This window comes from Petaurus breviceps, unplaced genomic scaffold, assembly GCF_028583685.1.
Source record: "Petaurus breviceps papuanus isolate PSGF00001 unplaced genomic scaffold, PetGlider_PUasm1.0 37, whole genome shotgun sequence".
NCBI lineage: Eukaryota > Metazoa > Chordata > Mammalia > Diprotodontia > Petauridae > Petaurus > Petaurus breviceps.
In genome coordinates this window covers 52,625,753-52,643,306 of record NW_027186296.1, presented here as the reverse complement: position 1 = coordinate 52,643,306, position 17,554 = coordinate 52,625,753, and the positions used below count along the sequence as shown (strand labels likewise).

At 37.5% G+C, this 17,554-nt stretch overlaps 1 protein-coding gene and 1 long non-coding RNA gene across 2 annotated transcripts in view; one reads left to right on the top strand and one right to left on the bottom strand.

Moving 5' to 3' along the window:
- Nucleotides 1–17,554, top strand: part of PGPEP1L (pyroglutamyl-peptidase I like) — a 91,967-nt gene that overhangs the window by 17,021 nt on the left and 57,392 nt on the right. The gene's annotated exons all lie outside the window — the stretch shown is intronic.
- The window catches only part of LOC138168554 (uncharacterized), a 56,248-nt gene continuing 47,856 nt past the window's right edge, over nt 9,163–17,554 (bottom strand). The window contains exon 3 of the long non-coding RNA XR_011170132.1: nt 9,163–10,044. This is a non-coding gene — a long non-coding RNA (uncharacterized lncRNA). The remainder of the gene's footprint in view (nt 10,045–17,554) is intronic.

Genomic DNA, 17,554 nt, shown 5'->3' with positions numbered 1-17,554 from the left:
GCTCTCAACAATGGCTTCCCAGAGTCTCATCTGATCAAATCACAGAACACTTCTCAAAGTGAGCCCCAAAGCAAAGCCTCACATCAGGGATTATATAGCCTTCTCCTGGGTCAGAGAATGTAACCCCTCTTGACCCACTGCCCAATCACACAGCATCAAGGTGTGGGCATTCCTGAAAACCAAGCCTCCTGCCACAGGCTCCATGTGACCACATTCAGCCTATTAGGAGGCAGAATATATTTTCAAATCAAGGAAGGTTCTCAGAGTCTCTTAAGCCTATCAAAGGGCCTAGGGGCAGGGAAGATCTTTAAATTTGCGTTTCCATTACATGAGTGAAGTAAGTAGAATTAGGGGAACATTGTACACAGTAACAGCAACATTGTTTATGATAGACTTAGCTCTTCTTAGCAGTACAATGATGTAAGACAAATTCAAAAGACTCATCTTGGAAAATACTATCTACTTGCAGAAAAAAAAACTATGGAGTATGAATGCAGATGGAAGCATACTATTGTCACCTTTTTTTCCACGGGTTTTTTCTTTCTTTTGTTCTGTTTCTTCACAACATGACTAATGTGGAAATATGTTTAAATGATGGCACATGTATAACCTGTATCAGACTGCTTGCCCTCTTGATGCAGAAGAAGAGGAAAAATTTGGAACTTAAAATTTTATTTAAAAGATGAATGTTGAAAACTATCTTTACATGTAATTAGAAAAATAAAATACTATTTGGGAAAAAAAATCCATTCAACAAAAGTGGTAGCCACAAGGTAAGATAACTACCAGAAGACTTAATGTCAACAAATTAGAGTGCTTCTCTTACGGTCAACAATTCTTTGCTAAATTGAAGGGAAAGCTGAGCCAACACACAGTTGACAAAAGTGGGGCAAAAATGGAATAGACAGCTTACAGGGATTTGGTATACAGCATCATATTTCCTCATCTGGGTCAGAACACTCACAAACATCAAGACTGATTTTATGAAAATGTTGGGGAGATTCAGAAGCTGTTAAAGGAAAAGTGAGACTTCCTCAGGGTTTACCAGCATGATAGTCCATCCATATCTAAGAAGACAGCATTTAATCATCAGAAATAAAGTACAAGGGAAACTTAGAGAGATGCAGGATTCTTGGTTCAGTGAGAAGGCAGATGAAATTCAGTTTTACACTGATAGGAACAATCAAAAACACTTTTATGATGCCCTGAAAGCTATTTGTGGGCCAAAGACATATGGTGCATCTCAACCATACAGTGCTGATGATTAGTGATAAAGACATGATCTGAAGATGGACTGAAAGCTACCATAAGTGTTTGCAACATATTGTAATCAATTAATTAAGCCATTGACCATTTGAAGTCAATCCCTCTCTAGCCAATCCCTCTCTTCTTCCAACTGAAGAAGAGATTTTGAATGCTATTGGGCTCCTGCCTGTGGCAAAACACCTGCTAATTCTATTCCAGCTGAAATTTACAAGGTGTGTGGGGTGGGGAATCTATTGTTCATATAAAAGCTGACTACATTTTTTCAGGTTATATGTCAAGACGAGGTTATATCCCAGGAGTTCAAGGATGGCTCCATTGTCCATCTCTATAAAGGTAAAGGAAATAGACTGTCCTGTGACAATCACAGGGTGATGTCTCAGTCATTGCTGGCAAGATTCTTGCTGGAGTCCTCCTTAATACACTGATCCTTCACCTGAAAGATAGTTATCTACCTGGGAGTCAGTGTGGCTTCAGAAAAGGCCACAGAGCAGTGGGTATGGTGTTTGCTGCTTGACAGGTGAAGTGCCAGGAACAGAACAGAGGTCTGAATACAATGTTCATCAATCAGACCAAGGCCTTTGATACTGTTAATTGTGAGGGCTTATGGAAAACTATGCCAAAATTTGGTTGCCTGATTGTATTGTATTGTATTGTATTGTGTTGTATTGTATGTACTGTATTTTATGTATTGTATTGTATGCTAGTATTTTACCTCAGTTTCAAGATGGCATGCTTGCCCAGGTTCTGGATAATGGACGATGCTCTCTCACGCTTTCCTAGTCACCAATGGAGTGAAGCAGGGCTGTGTGCTTGCTTCCATGCTTTTTAGCATGATGTTTTCAGCAATGTTGTCAAATACCTTCAATGAGGACAAACACAGCATCAAAGTCAGTAACTTCACTAATGGTAAATTCTTCAACTTGAAAAGGCTACAAGCCAAGACTAAAGTAGAAGGAGAATTGGTGCATGATATTTTTGTTCAAAGATAATTATACACTCAATGCAGCCTCTGAAACTGAGATGTAACAAAGTATTGTTCAATTCTCTGCGACTTGTGCTAATCTGGGCCTGACAATTAAGACCAAGAAAACGTAGATGCTTCACCGGCCAGTATCACACCATCCATTCTTGGAACAATCTGTTACAGCAAATGGAAAAGTTTTGAATACTGTCAATAAGTTCACTTACATTGGCAGTATACTTTCTAGAAATACACATATTGATAATGAAGTTGACACACACATTGCCAGAGCTAATTCAGTGTTTGGAAGATCCAAAGAAAAGTGTGGGAGAGAAGAGCTATTAGACTGCCTACCAAACTGAAGGTCTATAGAGCTGTTGTGCTGACCTCATCATTGTATGCCTATGAAAGGGCAGTATACCAGTGCCATGTCAGGAAACTGAATCGCTTTCATTTTAATTGTCTTAGAAAGATTCTAAAGAGCACCTGGCAGGATAAAAGACAATGAGGTCCTTTCTTGAACTAAACTGCCAAGCAATCAAGCTCCACTGCAGAGAACACAACTCTGATGGGATGGCCATATCATTCGAATGCCAAAAGTACATTTGCCTAAAAGATTATTTTGTGGAGAACCCACACAGGGCAAGCACTCACATGGTGGTCAAAAGAAGTGTTACAGGGACACTCTCAAGGTCTCTTTGAAAAACTTTGGAATTGAGTGACATATGAGACACTCACACAGGACTGTATGTACAACATGATGTGCCCTCATCAGAGGTGCTATGCTGTATGAGCAAAACAAAACTGAAATGGCTCAAAAGGAATGTCAGATGGCAAATTTGGAGAGTCCACCCTAAATGTACTCACAGACGTGACCTGTATTAGAGCATTCCAATCTCAAGTTGGTCTGATCAACCACAGTTGGACACACAGTAACTTGACTCTAACATAGTGATGTCATTTTGGTCTTCTTCAAGAACAAAGGACAATAACCAGCCAGTCAGCTTTATTTTCAATTCTTTGCTATCCCCAAAAGTGATGCTATAAATATTTTGGTGTATATGGGGACTTAGAGAATAAGATTAATAACTGAATCACTAGGTTAAAGGATATGGATGTTTTTGCTATTTTATTTGCATAATACCAAATTCCTTTCCAGAATTGATTTACTGATTTGTAGCTCTACCAACAATATACTAGAGTGTCTCTTTTACCATAAATCCTCCAAAATTGACTGTTCCAGAGGTGTGCTAGAACTAGCTCAAATTGACTGGTGAGAGTCTATTTAAATTCTCATTGTGAGCATATTACTCCTTGGAAATCTTGTTTTGTTGATTTCTAGAATTTTAAAAAAATGGAGAAAATGTTAAGAATGCAAATTAAACTCACTGTATCCTGTAAACCATTTTTCATAGATCCAGTTATTAAACATTTACTAGCACACTCTTGACTGTCTCCCTCTTTTGTCATCTTTGCCAATTTTCAAGGCATGAGGTAAAGCCTCAGAGTTGTTTCAATTTTCATTTCTCTTATTATTAATGATTGGACCTTCATTCATATGGTTAGTTTGCAATTTTTCATTTGAGAAATGTTTATTCTTAACTTTTGACTACTTATCTATCATAGAATGGCTTTTGCTTTATATGAACCAAATATATTTGCACATATATAGACACATCAGTATAATACTTCTATATGTGTATATATCTTCATATATACACAAATATTTTTTATAAGCATCTAAGTGGCACAGTGGATGGCGTGCCAGGTCTGGAGTCAGGAAGACCTGAGTTCAAATGTGACTGCAGACACTTAGTAACTGTGTGACCTTTGGCAAGGGTTTGCCTCAGCTTTATCATCTGTTGAATGAGTTGGAGAAGGAAATGGCAAACCACTTCAGGATCTTTGCCAAGAAAACCCCAAAAGGGGTCACAAAGGGTCGAACACAACTGAAAGATGATTAAGCAACAGTATATATTTTATATATCTTGGATTCTAGTTATCAGAGAAATTTGATACAAATACCTTTTCCCACTAGACCACTTTCCTTCTTATCCTAAGTTACATTAATTTTACTTGTGTAAAAGTTTTTTAGTTTCATATAATCAAAATAGTCTATTTTATCTTTTGTAATTGGCTCTATGCTTTGTTTGATAAAGAATGTAAGTCCTACCCAGAGCTTTGTGAGGTATATGATTTGATTCTCTTCTAATTTTTTATAGTATGATCTTTAATATTAAGGTCATGTATCCAATTACAGTGTATTTAATATGTTTTGAGGCATTAGTTTAAGCCTACTTTCCGCCAGACTACCTTCTAGTTTTGCTAGTTGTTTTTTTAAACCAAATATGGAGTTGTTTCATAAGTCATTTATGTTTTAGTAAACACTGGATCATAGGGTATCATAGATTTTCCCTTATCTAGTCTGTTCCATTGACTGTCTCTATTTTTATTTATTTAACTATTTCTTTAGGGAGAACTTTGTAATTGAATCTATACAAGTATCTGTGTGCTTTGATAGATTGATCCCCAGATATCTTGTGTATTTTGTGGTTATTTGGAATTATATTTCTCTATTTTTAAAATTTTGCTGTTATTCTATAAAAATGCAGTTGATTTTTGAGGGTTTAGTTTATAGCACACAACTTTGCTGAAGCTATTAGTTAACTGCTGCCTTATCTCTACTGATGTCCTGGAATTTTTCAGCTATACCATCTGTAGCGCCAATGCAATATTTACAGTGCCCTTGATCACGATAAAGACCATGACTATAAGAATCACATGACGTTCCATCACAAAATATGCCAGACTCTCCAGATAGAGGATAAAGCTGAAGCATTTATTTAGACACCAGAAAACCAGTAAGCTGATTCCATCATAGTAACAAAGATAATCAGAAGCCATAACAATGCTGAGAGCCATGCCATCCTTTAGCCTTCCCACAAACCAATACAATATCAATTATTTACTCACAAAACTCTCTTTCTCCTTGTCTAAGCTCCTCTGTCCCCATCTGTCTTGCTAGCTCTCTACTAGATTCCCTTTGTACTCTGCTTCTCCTCAGCAAACTCCTCCCACCACAGACTCCATGTGATTACATTCAGCCTATCAGGAGGCTGAGAGTATCTTCACAGCAGGGGAGGTCCTCAAATTCCCCCTAGGTCTATTAAGGGGCAGGGAAGATCTTCAAATTCCCATTCCCATTACACCATCATATCATCAGCAAATAGAAATAGTTTCATTTCTTCCTTACCTATCTTTATTCCTTTAATTTCTTTGCTGTTGTTACCATTTGTAGAATGTATTAATAGTGGAAAGAGTAGGTATCCTTGCTTTACTGTTCCATTTATTGGAAAATGTTCTGATGTATCCTTATTGCATATGATGCTCACTTAGTTTTAGATAGATACTTTTTATAATTTTTAAAGGTCCCTGTATTCCTATACTTTGTAGGGTTTTTTAGGATAAATGAGTGTTATATTTTGCCAGAGGCTTTTTCTGTATCTTTTGAGATAATTATGTGGTTTGTGATGTTTTTATTTTTACTATGATTAATTATATCATCTTCCTAATGTTGAACAATCCTTGCATCTCTGGTATTAATCCAACTTGGTCATAATGAATGATTTCTTGGATAAATCACTGTCATCTGTTTGATGGGGTTTTATTTAAAATTTTGAATCAATATTTATTAATAATATTGGTCTACAATTCTGTGTTTTATCCTTTCTTCATTTAGGTTTTAAGACTATGTTGTTGTTCAATTGTTTCAGTCATATCTGACTCTTCATCACCCCATTTGGAGTTTTCTTGGCAAGGGTACTGGAGTGGTTTGCTATTTTCTTCTCCAGCTCATTTTACAGATGAAGAACTGAGGCAAACAAGGTTAAGTGACTTGTCTAGCATCACACAACTAGTAAATGTCTGAGGCCAGATTTGAACTCAGTAAGGCAAATTTTCCTGGTTCCAAGCCCAGAGCTCTATCCATTTGGATTTTATTTTTATTTATTTTTCATTTTCAACACCCCAAGATGACATGGAATATGATACAGGCTATACATGTTTAATAGTATTTTCTTTGGTAATTCCTTTACAGCTAGTTCTATTTCCTTTTCTAAGAATAGGTTATTTAAGATCTCCATTTGATCTTCTATTAGTTTGAGTATTTTTTAAAAATATATTCCTCTGTTTCTGTCATATTCTCAGTTTTGTTACCATATATCTGTGCGTATTCAGTTCTGGGAACTTTGAATGTCAGAATTTAGGACAGGAGAGAATTTCCATATTGATAATTTAGGGCTTAGAGTCAAATGCAGCAGAGAGATCATGAATGAATGATTCTTGGTCACTGAGACTCTTTTTGAAAAATTAGTTAATATTTTGTTTTTCTCTCAATTATATGTAAAAACAATTTTTAGCAATTGTTTCTTAAAACTTTGAGTTCTTCCCCAATTGATAAATGATCAAAGGATATGAACAGGCAGTTTTCAGAGGAAGAAATTAGTTATATGAAAAAATGCTCTAAATCACTATTAATTAGAGAGATGCAACTCAAAACAACTCAGAGGTACCACATCACACCTGTTGGGTTGTCTAACATGACAAAACAGGAAAATTATAAATGTTGGAGAAGATGTGGGAAAGTTGGAACACTAATAAATTATTGGTGGAGCTGTGAGCTGATCTAACCTTTCTGGAGAGCAATTTGGAACTGTGCCCAAAGGGCTATAAAATATGCATACCCTTTGACCCAGCAATACCATTTCTAAGGCTATATCCCAAAGAGATCATAAATATAAGAAAAGGACCTACATGTACAAAAATATTTATAGCAGCTCTTTTTGTGGTGGTCAAGAACTGGAAATTGAAGGGATGCCCATTAATTGGGGAATGGCTAAGCAAGTTGTAGTATATGAAAGTAATGGAATACTATTGTGCTGTAAGAAATGATGAATATGTGGACTTCAGAAAAATTTGGAAAGACTAATTCTGACTGAAATGAGCAGAAGCAAGAGAACATTATACACAGTAACAGCCACAGTGTGCAAGGACTGATTTTTGATAGATTTAGCCCTTCTCAACAATGCAAGGTCCTAAAACATTTCCAAAGGACTCATGATGGAAAATGCTATCCACATCCACAGAAAGAACTATGGAGTCAGAAAGCAGAGTGAAGCAGACAATTTTCTCTTGTTTTGTTTTGATATATTTTATTTTATTTCCCATGGTTTTTCCCATTCGTTATAATTCTTCTATGAAACATGACTAATGTGAAAATGTGTTTAATTGTAGAGTGTAGAGCCCATATCAGATTGCATGCCACCTTGATGAGGGAGGAGGAGAAAATACAAAACTTATGAAAATGAATGTTAAAAACTGAAAATAAATACATTAATTTTTAAAAATCTTTGAGTTCTAAATTCTCTCCCTTCTTTCCTACACTCCCCTTTGATTGAGAAGACAAGCAATTTGACATTGGTTTTACATGTGCAGTCATGTAAAACTTATTTCTATATTAGTCATGTTGTGAAAGAAAACACAAAAACAAGGAAAATAAAGTTTGTTTTTTTAAAAATTATGTTTTGATCTGCATTCAGACCCTCTCAGTTCTTTCTTGAGAGATGGATAGCATTTCCATCTTAAGTCCTTCAGAGTTGTCTTGTAATGATTGCATTGCTGAAAACAGCTAATTAATTTGCAGCTGATCATAGTAAAATATTGCTTTTACTGTGTACACTGTTCTCATGGTTCTACTCACTTCACTTTGCATTAGTTCATGTAAGTCTTTTCAGGTTTTTCTGAAAGCACCCTGCTCATCATTTCTTATAGCAAAATCATATTCCATCACAATTTTCTGTCATATTAGCCAATCTGATAGGTATGGGATGGTACCTCAGAGTTGTTTTAATTTGCATTTCTCTAATCATTTATGATTTACAGCATTTTTCATGACTATAGATAACTTTAATTACTTTGTCTGAATACTGTTCATATCCTTCTATTATTTATTAGAGAATGGCTTTAATTTTTATAAATTTGTCTCAGTTTTATATTAAGGCCACTATCAGAGATACTTGCTGTAAATTTGTTTCACACTTTATGATTACTAACAGTATTTTCCCTCATCCTGTTTTCCCCATTTATCCTACATTTTTTCTACCTTCACCCTGTCCATCTTCAAAAGTATTTTGTTTCTGACTACCACCTCCTCCAATCTGCCCTCCCTTCTATCAGCCTTCCCTTTTCCCCTCCCACTTTCCTGTAGGGTAAAATAGATTTTTATCCCCAACTGAACTCCACTTTCACCCTGCAACAAACCTTTCAGTTGTCTTGGGCTGGACATTTATGGATTGTGACACTCCAAAATTTGTTTTGAATCAGTAAGTTGTTTGGAGGGGAATTTAGGAGAACTCAGAAAAGAACTTGACTTTTCTCCACTATCTTGGCTCTGATACCTGCCAGATTTTTAAGAGAATAGTTTGAACAAAGTGGTGAATGAAGGGGCTAAGGAAAGGGATTTTTGTTTGTTTGTTTGTTTAGCTTAACAGAGACCTCATTTTCATGTTTCATCATGGAGGTGATCCTGAATTATCGAAGGCTAGGCCAACAGAACATAAACTCTGGCATATGGGGAAGATTGTGAGTAATGGTGTTGGCAACAGACTGAGTCCACTTTCCAAAAGGCCAGCCTAGCTAAAAATAGATAGGCTCATCACTAGTAAACTGGACACTAGATGACACATGCAAAAAACATAAAATGAAGAAAAATACAAAGAGGTCCCCAATTCTGTGGGGCCTCCTTCTGTTTCTTCACTGATAATGGGAGAATGATATAAAGAACAACAGATGGTGCAAAGAATTGTACAGTTTGAGACTATCCATAAATATTGACTTAAATGTTGGAAATACAAATCTTTGACCAATGAGCAATATATGCTAGTATCAGTAGAGGGGCTGCGAGGAAGTATAGTTTTCTTGTTGAGAAAAGAGAGCCTGAAGGATAACAAAAGCAGTAGCCTCACAAAAAAGGGGAGATAGGGAACTTTGGAACTACATAGAGGGGTACTGAGATGCAGATTCATTCTGTGAGCTATAAGAACCAATTAGAAGTGATGGGCACTGTTACCCAAGACCAGTTATAATCATAAGCAGTTGGAGCCTCATTTTTCTTGCTGACCTGAGTAAGGAGTAAAGTGCCTGGATAGAATTTGCTCTTATGTCTGAATATTCCTGCCTTGTGGTGTTCCTGGGACCCTAGTGTCTTTGTCCCCACCATTGGTGCTTGGTAACCAGAACCACTTACCTTTCTGAGTTTCCTGTTCTTTTAAAATCCTGTTTATTTGCTATTAATACCTTTATAATTGGTTTTGTCTCCAAATAAAGGTAAGATGGCTTTTATTATAGTTCCAAGTGTGAGTTTGCTATAAGGTAAAGAGTTTTCAGCTGTTCAGTTGTTTTTCAGTCATGTCTGACTCTCCATGACTCCATTTGGGATTTTTTTTTCCTTTGGGTTTAAGTGACTTGCCCAAATTCACATGGCTAGTGTCTGAGGTCAGATTTGAACTCAGGTCCTTCTGACTCCAGGGCCGGTGATCTATTCACTGCACCACCTAGCCACCCCTGGGATTTTCTTGGCAAAGATACTGGAGTGGTTTGCAATTTCCTTCTCCAGCTCATTTTACAGATGAGAAAACTGAGGCAAATAGGTTTAAATGACTTGCCCAGATCACGCAGCTAATAAGTATCTAAGGCTGGAGTTAAACTCAGGGAGGTGAGTCTTCTTGATCCCAGGCCCAGTACTCTCTCCACTGTGTCCCCTGTAAAGAGTAAGAAGGAAAATTCAGTGACTGACAGAGTTTTGTTTTGTTTTGCTTTGTTTTGTTTTTAACAGTATTCTATAGGACAGAGATATCAGTCTCTGCTCAATGGTTAGGGAAAAGGGATTTCTTCCCTTTCTGGGAGCTTTAAGCTTACTGATCTTCATGAATATTTGGCACTAACTAGTTCTCTAAAATAGAAGGAAGAAAGGAAAAAGTGAACTTGTGAGACCAATTGCCCTGGATTATGAAGAGGAAAAAACCAACATAAATTCAACTCTTTGGCAACTTAAAGAGGGGGCTTTACCAACAAACTGACATACTGCTGAAGGAAATGAATCATATCTATTCCTGACACCTTCACTATAACTGAAACTAGAAGACAAAATGAAGTTCCAGCTAAATGAAAGGATCATTCATAGCTTCCCCTGTAGATGCAGTAATGGAGATGATACAATTGATTTTATCATGTATCCAAAGGCACCAAGAAACATCATTTTATGGGAAGTTCAGTCATTTCTTATTGCATTAATCATAGCAGACATCTATAAAATGACCACCCTGAAGATAATTAAACCTGATGTGCCAAAATCTGTCACAGAAGGTGAAGTCATAGAGATGTTTTGTTTGTCATCACTATGTAATCTTTATAACAATGATTGACATGCATTAAGATGCTAGGTCATTCTATGGCACTCTCCCTCTTCTATGAGGCTCTCTTTCTTCTATGGCTCTCTCTCTTCTATGGCGCTCTCACTATTCTATGGCATTCTATGGTGCTCTCACTATTCTGTGGCCCTCTCACAAACATGAACACAAGACAGGGTATTATATACAGGAGGTTGTGGGAGGAATCTAGGGATGGTCTAGGGGAGGATTTTGGAGTGGGTCTTCAGGAGGAGTTAATGAGGTCAATGAGTGATTAAGGGTGAGAGACAATGGTGGGCTAGGACAGTTCAAGGGTGGATAGATATTTTGATAGGTGGGAAGTCTAGTAACTGGGGCTTAGGCTCAGCCACAAAGAAAGGCTTATTGCCTCATGAAAATGCCTCATCAAATGGGATGATTTAATCAAGAGTCCAAAGGAAGTTCCCAGAGCCTATACCTTAAGGACTCAAGGAGAGCTCCAGGGGGCTCCCAGAGCCCATACCTCATCATATTATATGTTTATTTGTTTACATATTGTATTCCTCAGAGTGCAAATTTCTTGAAGATGATTTTCCTTTGTCTTTTTATGCTCAGGACCTACCACAGTGACTTACACACAGTAAGGATATAAAAATTGCCTGCTAGATTGTAATAAGGACATTTGGAAAGGATTACCAAGAAGTAGCAAGGGTCTAACTGAGCTTGGGTTAAAAAAAAAATCAATAGGACATCTCAGTTTTGTGAGTTCTCCATTTGGTGCACAGGAACTATGGAATAAGAATAAAGAAATAAGATGGTGAAAGTTACTGTGATGTTTAAAAAGTTCAAGAGACATAATTTCAGGGTAATTTGATAATTATATTAATAATGTCAGCATGTTTATTAATAAAGGATGATAATTTGGCAGTCTCTTTTTTAGACCAAATGGACCATCATGAGCAGACTGGAGACTTGGAAGAGGGATGTTCCCAAGGGTGGCAATTAAGTCTGATTGATTAACAATGAGAGAATGGATATTATAATGAGGGGCTGAACCTATTCAAATGAATTTTGATTATGTCATTTACTTTGTATCCCCACCCAAACCTGAGTGGAGTACTATGGCTTCCCTACCTAAGTAGGATCTGAATAAGATTAAGAAAGTTAGTACTATCTCACTATGAGAAATGTCCTTCAAGAGACTGAACTTTTAAAATCAGGACTTTAGAAGAGGGATAAACTCTGAATCTCCCCAAATCATTGGTTATTAATAATCATATCTCTCATTATCAAAGGCTAATGTTCATTAACTGATAAGAGTGGAGCAAGGGATTCTTGTTTAATCACTACCTTGACAGTGAATTGCCAGATGACATACAAGCAAACAAAGTCAGAAAGGATGAGATGGATGGAGAGATTAAGAAGGTCAAGGAATAATTGGTCACAGTAAGCCCAAAGAGTAATTTTACTATGAGGTGTAGAATTGATGAAATAATGTTGTAGAGGTGTTGTTATTCAGTGGTGTCTGACTCTAAATCAGGGCTTCTGAAACTTTTTCCACTCAAGACCCCTTTCCACATTTCAGCAGCATTTGTAGGTGTTGCATGGCCTGAGGGCATGCATATAGTGCAAAGTACACATGCTTTGTGTTCAGAACCAAAGCTGCAGTGAAGTTGCATAATGCAACATGGTAAGTGGTGCCAGAAACACCTTGGATTCATTACACATTTGATTTTGAAATAATTCTTGATTGTTGCACATTCAGGAACCTTTTACTGTTGTGAAAATTTTCATGACCCCACATCACAGTTTAAGATGCGCTGCCCCGACAAAGTTCCTGAGATTTTCTTTGAAAAGATGACTGGAGTGGTTTGCCACTTCCTTCTCCAATGTGTCTCCATTTTATACATAAGGAACTAAGGCAAATAGGGGTTAGCTGACTTGTCCAGGATCACACAGCTAGTAAGTGTCTGAGGCCATATTTGAACTCAGATCTTCCAGACTCTAGTCCTGGTGTTCTATCCATTGCACCACCTAGTTAGTAGAAGTAGGATAGGAGGTTATGATCAGTGAGTGGAATTTCAAAGTTCTAGATATTGGGAGTGATCGATTTCTAAGAGTTATGGAGTATAGTGCTTATTACCTATAAAGCCTTGGGCTAATTACTTAATCATCCCGAGTTTCATTTTCTCATCTGTAAAATGAGGGGGTTGGACTAAGTGGTCTTTGAGATGAAATAATTTTAGCAAAGCATTTAGCACAGTGCTTGGCACATAGTAGGTAGTTAATAAAGGCTTATTTCTCCTCCCTCTTTTCTCCCTTCCTTTCAAGTTCTAAGTCTAGGATTATTTGATCATTCCTGTGTATGAATGAGATAAAACAGGAGGGAATTTGGAAGCCTTCAGGAATCAACAGGCCAAGTGATTAGAGGGACCATCAGTATGAATACTGAAGATCCCTGAAGATAATGCCAGGGAGTAGTGAGAAGGAACGCTATTTGCTAGCTACTAAGTTCACTAAGAAAGTCACAAGCCTTACCAAAAGTATTTCACCTTAATGATATAATACTTTTTAACCCAGAGAGTGTCCCAAAGACTTTAAAATACCACCAGTTCCTGTTGGGCTCCTACCAAATCACAAGTCTCATCTAGTGACTTATTCAGTGACCCAGATCATTATTACATAGTTTCAGTAGGTTCTAATTTTAGTATCTTCTCATATTAATTCAAATGAAAGGGTCCTTAGTTCTTACAGAAACACCTCGGGCTAGATGGCACTTATGAAACAGCTTTTGTAAAGCTATGCCATATGCTTATTGTGCCAAGACCTCATGTAGCAATACCAAAAATGTGTTACAATTTTTTCAAGTGTCTGAAAGATCAAGGCTTTTTTCTCCCTGTTTTGTCATGTAGTACATATGAAAGATGGCATATCTTTGTATCTTTCTTAAAAATTGTTGGGGGAAAAAATAAATTAAATGTAGATGAATCAAGACTGTAAAAATAGCTGAGATATTTGGAAACAGAGCACAAGCAGTCCTGGGTGCTTTGCCTGGTGGTCAACTTCATCTAAGGAGAACAGTATTACCTGGTACAATGGAAAGAGTGCTTGATTGGGAGTCAGAGTATCTCAGGCTAAATCTCACCTCTACTGCTTACTCTTCTTGTGTGACCTTGGGTAACTCATTTCACATCTCTGGGACTCAGTTTCTTCATCTGAGGATATTGGACTAGGTCCCTTATTGTTCCAAGCCTATGATCCTATGGCCTCCAATGAATGTAATCACAACCTACTCTTAAGGACGTTTAAAAAAAAAGTAAATGGATAAAAATGAAGACATTTATTCTCTAAGAATTTCCTTAAGAAATGAGATGTTTAAGTCATGCAAAAAGGTTGCCACAATGAAGGGGCCAAAAGAATTAAGAAATCTCGGAACACAAAATATCCTAGTTAAGTATGGTCATAGGGGTCAACTGGGATGACAATTTAGATACAGCTTGTTTGCAAAACAAGACAGAAGATGACTGGTGATTGTGAACAATATTGTGGCATAAAATAGCAAAAAGCAGTTGATAAGAAGATGAACCTCTAGACGGATTGGCAGGAGAAGCAGCTAAATCAGATTTTTTTTAAACCAGGCTTGAGATTTCATAGAATCATAGACAGCTAGTGTCAGAGGTAGAATTTGAACCCAGTTGTTCCTGACTCCTTTTCCATCATTCTCTTCAGCATATCATGCTGCTTCTGTTGTGGTTTGGGGTGCTGGGAACCCTGAAATGCAAGTGTACAGGGGGGTTTGCCTCAAAAGAATTCGACCACTCAAACCTACTTTCAGTCAGAGTAGTGAAGTTTTATTATAACAACATTAGGGTGGGCAAGATTCCTAGTAAATCTGAGGTTTGGTAGGGATAAGACTGATACTTACATAGTTGGTGAGAAGATCTAGATGGGATTAAGGAGGTAAATAGCCTGGGGTGGTGGTAGGAAAAACAGGAAGGGTCTAGATGGGATTAAGGAGTGGCAAGTAGCCTGGGGTGGGCCAAGTATAGACAATGAAAGGAGTTAAGTGATGGGAGAGCTACAGTAAAAGGGCAGTTAGAAGGATTATTGAGTATCTAGGTAGTCTGGGAAGGGCCAGATGCCTCAGGCAAACCCAGTGTGGGAAAGTTCAGGGGCTTTTTGGGATCCAGGTTCCAAAGACTTGGTCTTTTCCTTTTAGGGATCCAGGTCCCATAACCTCATCACTTCTATTTGTTTTATCAGTATATTGAGATTCTAGTGAAGAATTTCTACCCATGAAGATCAGAACTTTCTTTGGAATTCACAATCTCTCAGAGGTTAAAATGCTTTACCCAGGATCACACAGCCAATGTGTATCAGAGAAAGGATTTGAATCCGACTCTATTCACTATAGCTGCCCCGCAGATTTTTTTTTTCAACTTGGTTCAACAAATATTAAGTGCCTATTATATACTATGCTGGGTGCTGAGGAATCAATGGTTATTTTGTTGTTGTTAATGAGAGTTCTTTCTCTCAAGGTGCATGTTCTATGTAGGGAGAGGTTTGGGAGGCATGATACAACACGTATACATATACTTATAATAAAATATAGAATGAAATAGGGTCAAATGACAAAATGTTTTAGGAAATTTGAACAGAGAGAGAATACTTTCAGTTGAGATCAGGGAAGGCTTCATAGAGAATAAGACAACTGAGCTAAGTCCTGAAGAAGTTTTGCGTAGAGAGATAGGAGGAAGTGAATTTCAAAAGTGAGAGATGGCTTATATAAATTCTGGAAGAAGGCATTTTCAGGTTTGGCATAAAACTAAGTTCCAATTTGCCCGGAACCTAAAGTACATGAAGAAGAGTATTGTGAAATACATCTAGGAAAGCAAATGGGAGCCAGGGCTGGTCAATAACACTTCGATAAACATTTATTAAGTTCCTACTATGCACTGGGGATATATCTTCTGCCCTCAAGGAAGTTATGGTATAAGTGGGAGATGATACAAAAAAAGAAGCTGAAAGGCTGGAGGGAGGGGGAAGAGGTATTCAATGCAAGGGATTTGGAATACAGAAGTCAGTCACAGAAGCTCCAAAGTAATGAGAAATAAGATGTTGGAGCAGAGCTCTCTCGTTAAATGGAGGTTTGGAGTTCTTGGCTTCACCCTCTAATCAAAAGACTTGGGGAGAGGGATGAGGTTGAGGACCACAATTGATGACATCTTGCAGGCTGATGAAGTTATCCCAAAGAGGAGCTTCCTGGGGCATGTTGGAGAAATCAGAGAAGTCCCAAAGTAGTGCAGCTTGGTGAGAAATGAGAGGATTCTTTTGCTTTGAAAACCCAAATACTCTAGGATCCAGTGACACTGACCTTCTTGCTGTTCCTCAAACTCCATCTCCTGACTGTGCATTTTTACTGGCTGTCCCCCAGGACTGGAATTTACTATTGCTACATCTCTACCTCCTCGCTTTCCAGTCTTCCTTCAAGTCTCAGCTAAAATTCCATCTTTTGCAAAAGAAGCCTTTCCTAGTTCTCCTTAACATTAGTGAGATTATCTTCATTTTGTCCTGTATATAATTTGTTTGTATATAATTGCTTACATGTTACCTCTTCCCTCCCTCTCTCCCCTTTATATTGGGAGTTCCTTGCAGGCAGGGACCAATTTTGCCTTTTCTTTGTATCTCAGCCCTTAGCACACTATGCCTGGTCCATGGCAGGTGCTTAATAAATGCTAATTGTCAACCTAACTTATTGACTTTGAAAATCTTAAATGCCAAGTTTAGGAGTTTGCATTTTATCCTAGAGTCATTAGGGAACCACCAAAGGTTCTCAAGCAAGAAAGTCACCTGAAAAGAACTACTCCATAGGAAAAAAAAATGGCTGCTCTGTGAAGAATGAATGGGAGAGGAGAGAGCTTCTAGGCAAAGAGACCAGTTAGGAGGCTAGCACAACAGTCTGACATCTGTTACTGTGTGTCTCTGCTGTCTAGCACAATCTTAAGCTAACAAAGGATAAAAGTAAACTTCCACACATAAGTACACAAAATCAACTGCAACCCCTCCTCCACCAACCCACACACACAAACACCCAGTATGATAGAGGTGTACCTATACAAGAAATATTCAGTGTAAAAATTACCTTTGGGTTTTAGTAGATGGCAAACTTCATATAAGTCAATTTGGGAAGCCAAAACAGTTAATTTGCTCTTAGTTGCATTTACAGAAGCCCAGTTGTTACAAACAAGGGAGATCATACTCCTTCTACAATTTGCTCTGCCCAGATATCAGTAATAACATATTTAGTTCTAGGTACCACATTATATGAAGTATGCCAACAACCTGGAGCATATCGAAATGAAACAGAGTGACCAGGAGGGTAAAGGAACTTGAAATCTCACCATAAAAGTTTCAGACAATAGAACCTGGGATATTTATCCCCTAGAAAAGGGACACAATAACTGTCTTCAACCATTTTAAATCTTGTCATGTTTTAAGAAAGATTAGGCTTGTTTTGCTTGGACCCAGATGGGAGAACTAGGGAGAAACTGATGAAAGTTAGAGAGGAAAATTCTGGCCTAATATAAAGAAAAAAAGACCCTTCGGATAATTAGAGCTATACAAAAATGGATTACTTAAGATCACTCACTGAAGGTCTTTAAAGAGAGAATGGATAACTTCTCTTGATAAGGTATGTCTCTGCAGGCCCAGGTTGAACTAGATGATTGCTAAAATGTTCTTTAATGTTTAGTAGGGGATGAGTAATTTCTGATGGTTTTCTTATATTCATTACTCATACAAAGTTATACTCTAGTGAGGATTACTCTTTAGTAAAAAAATAGCTTTCAGCTGAAGGCTTTCCCACATTTATTATACTTATGAG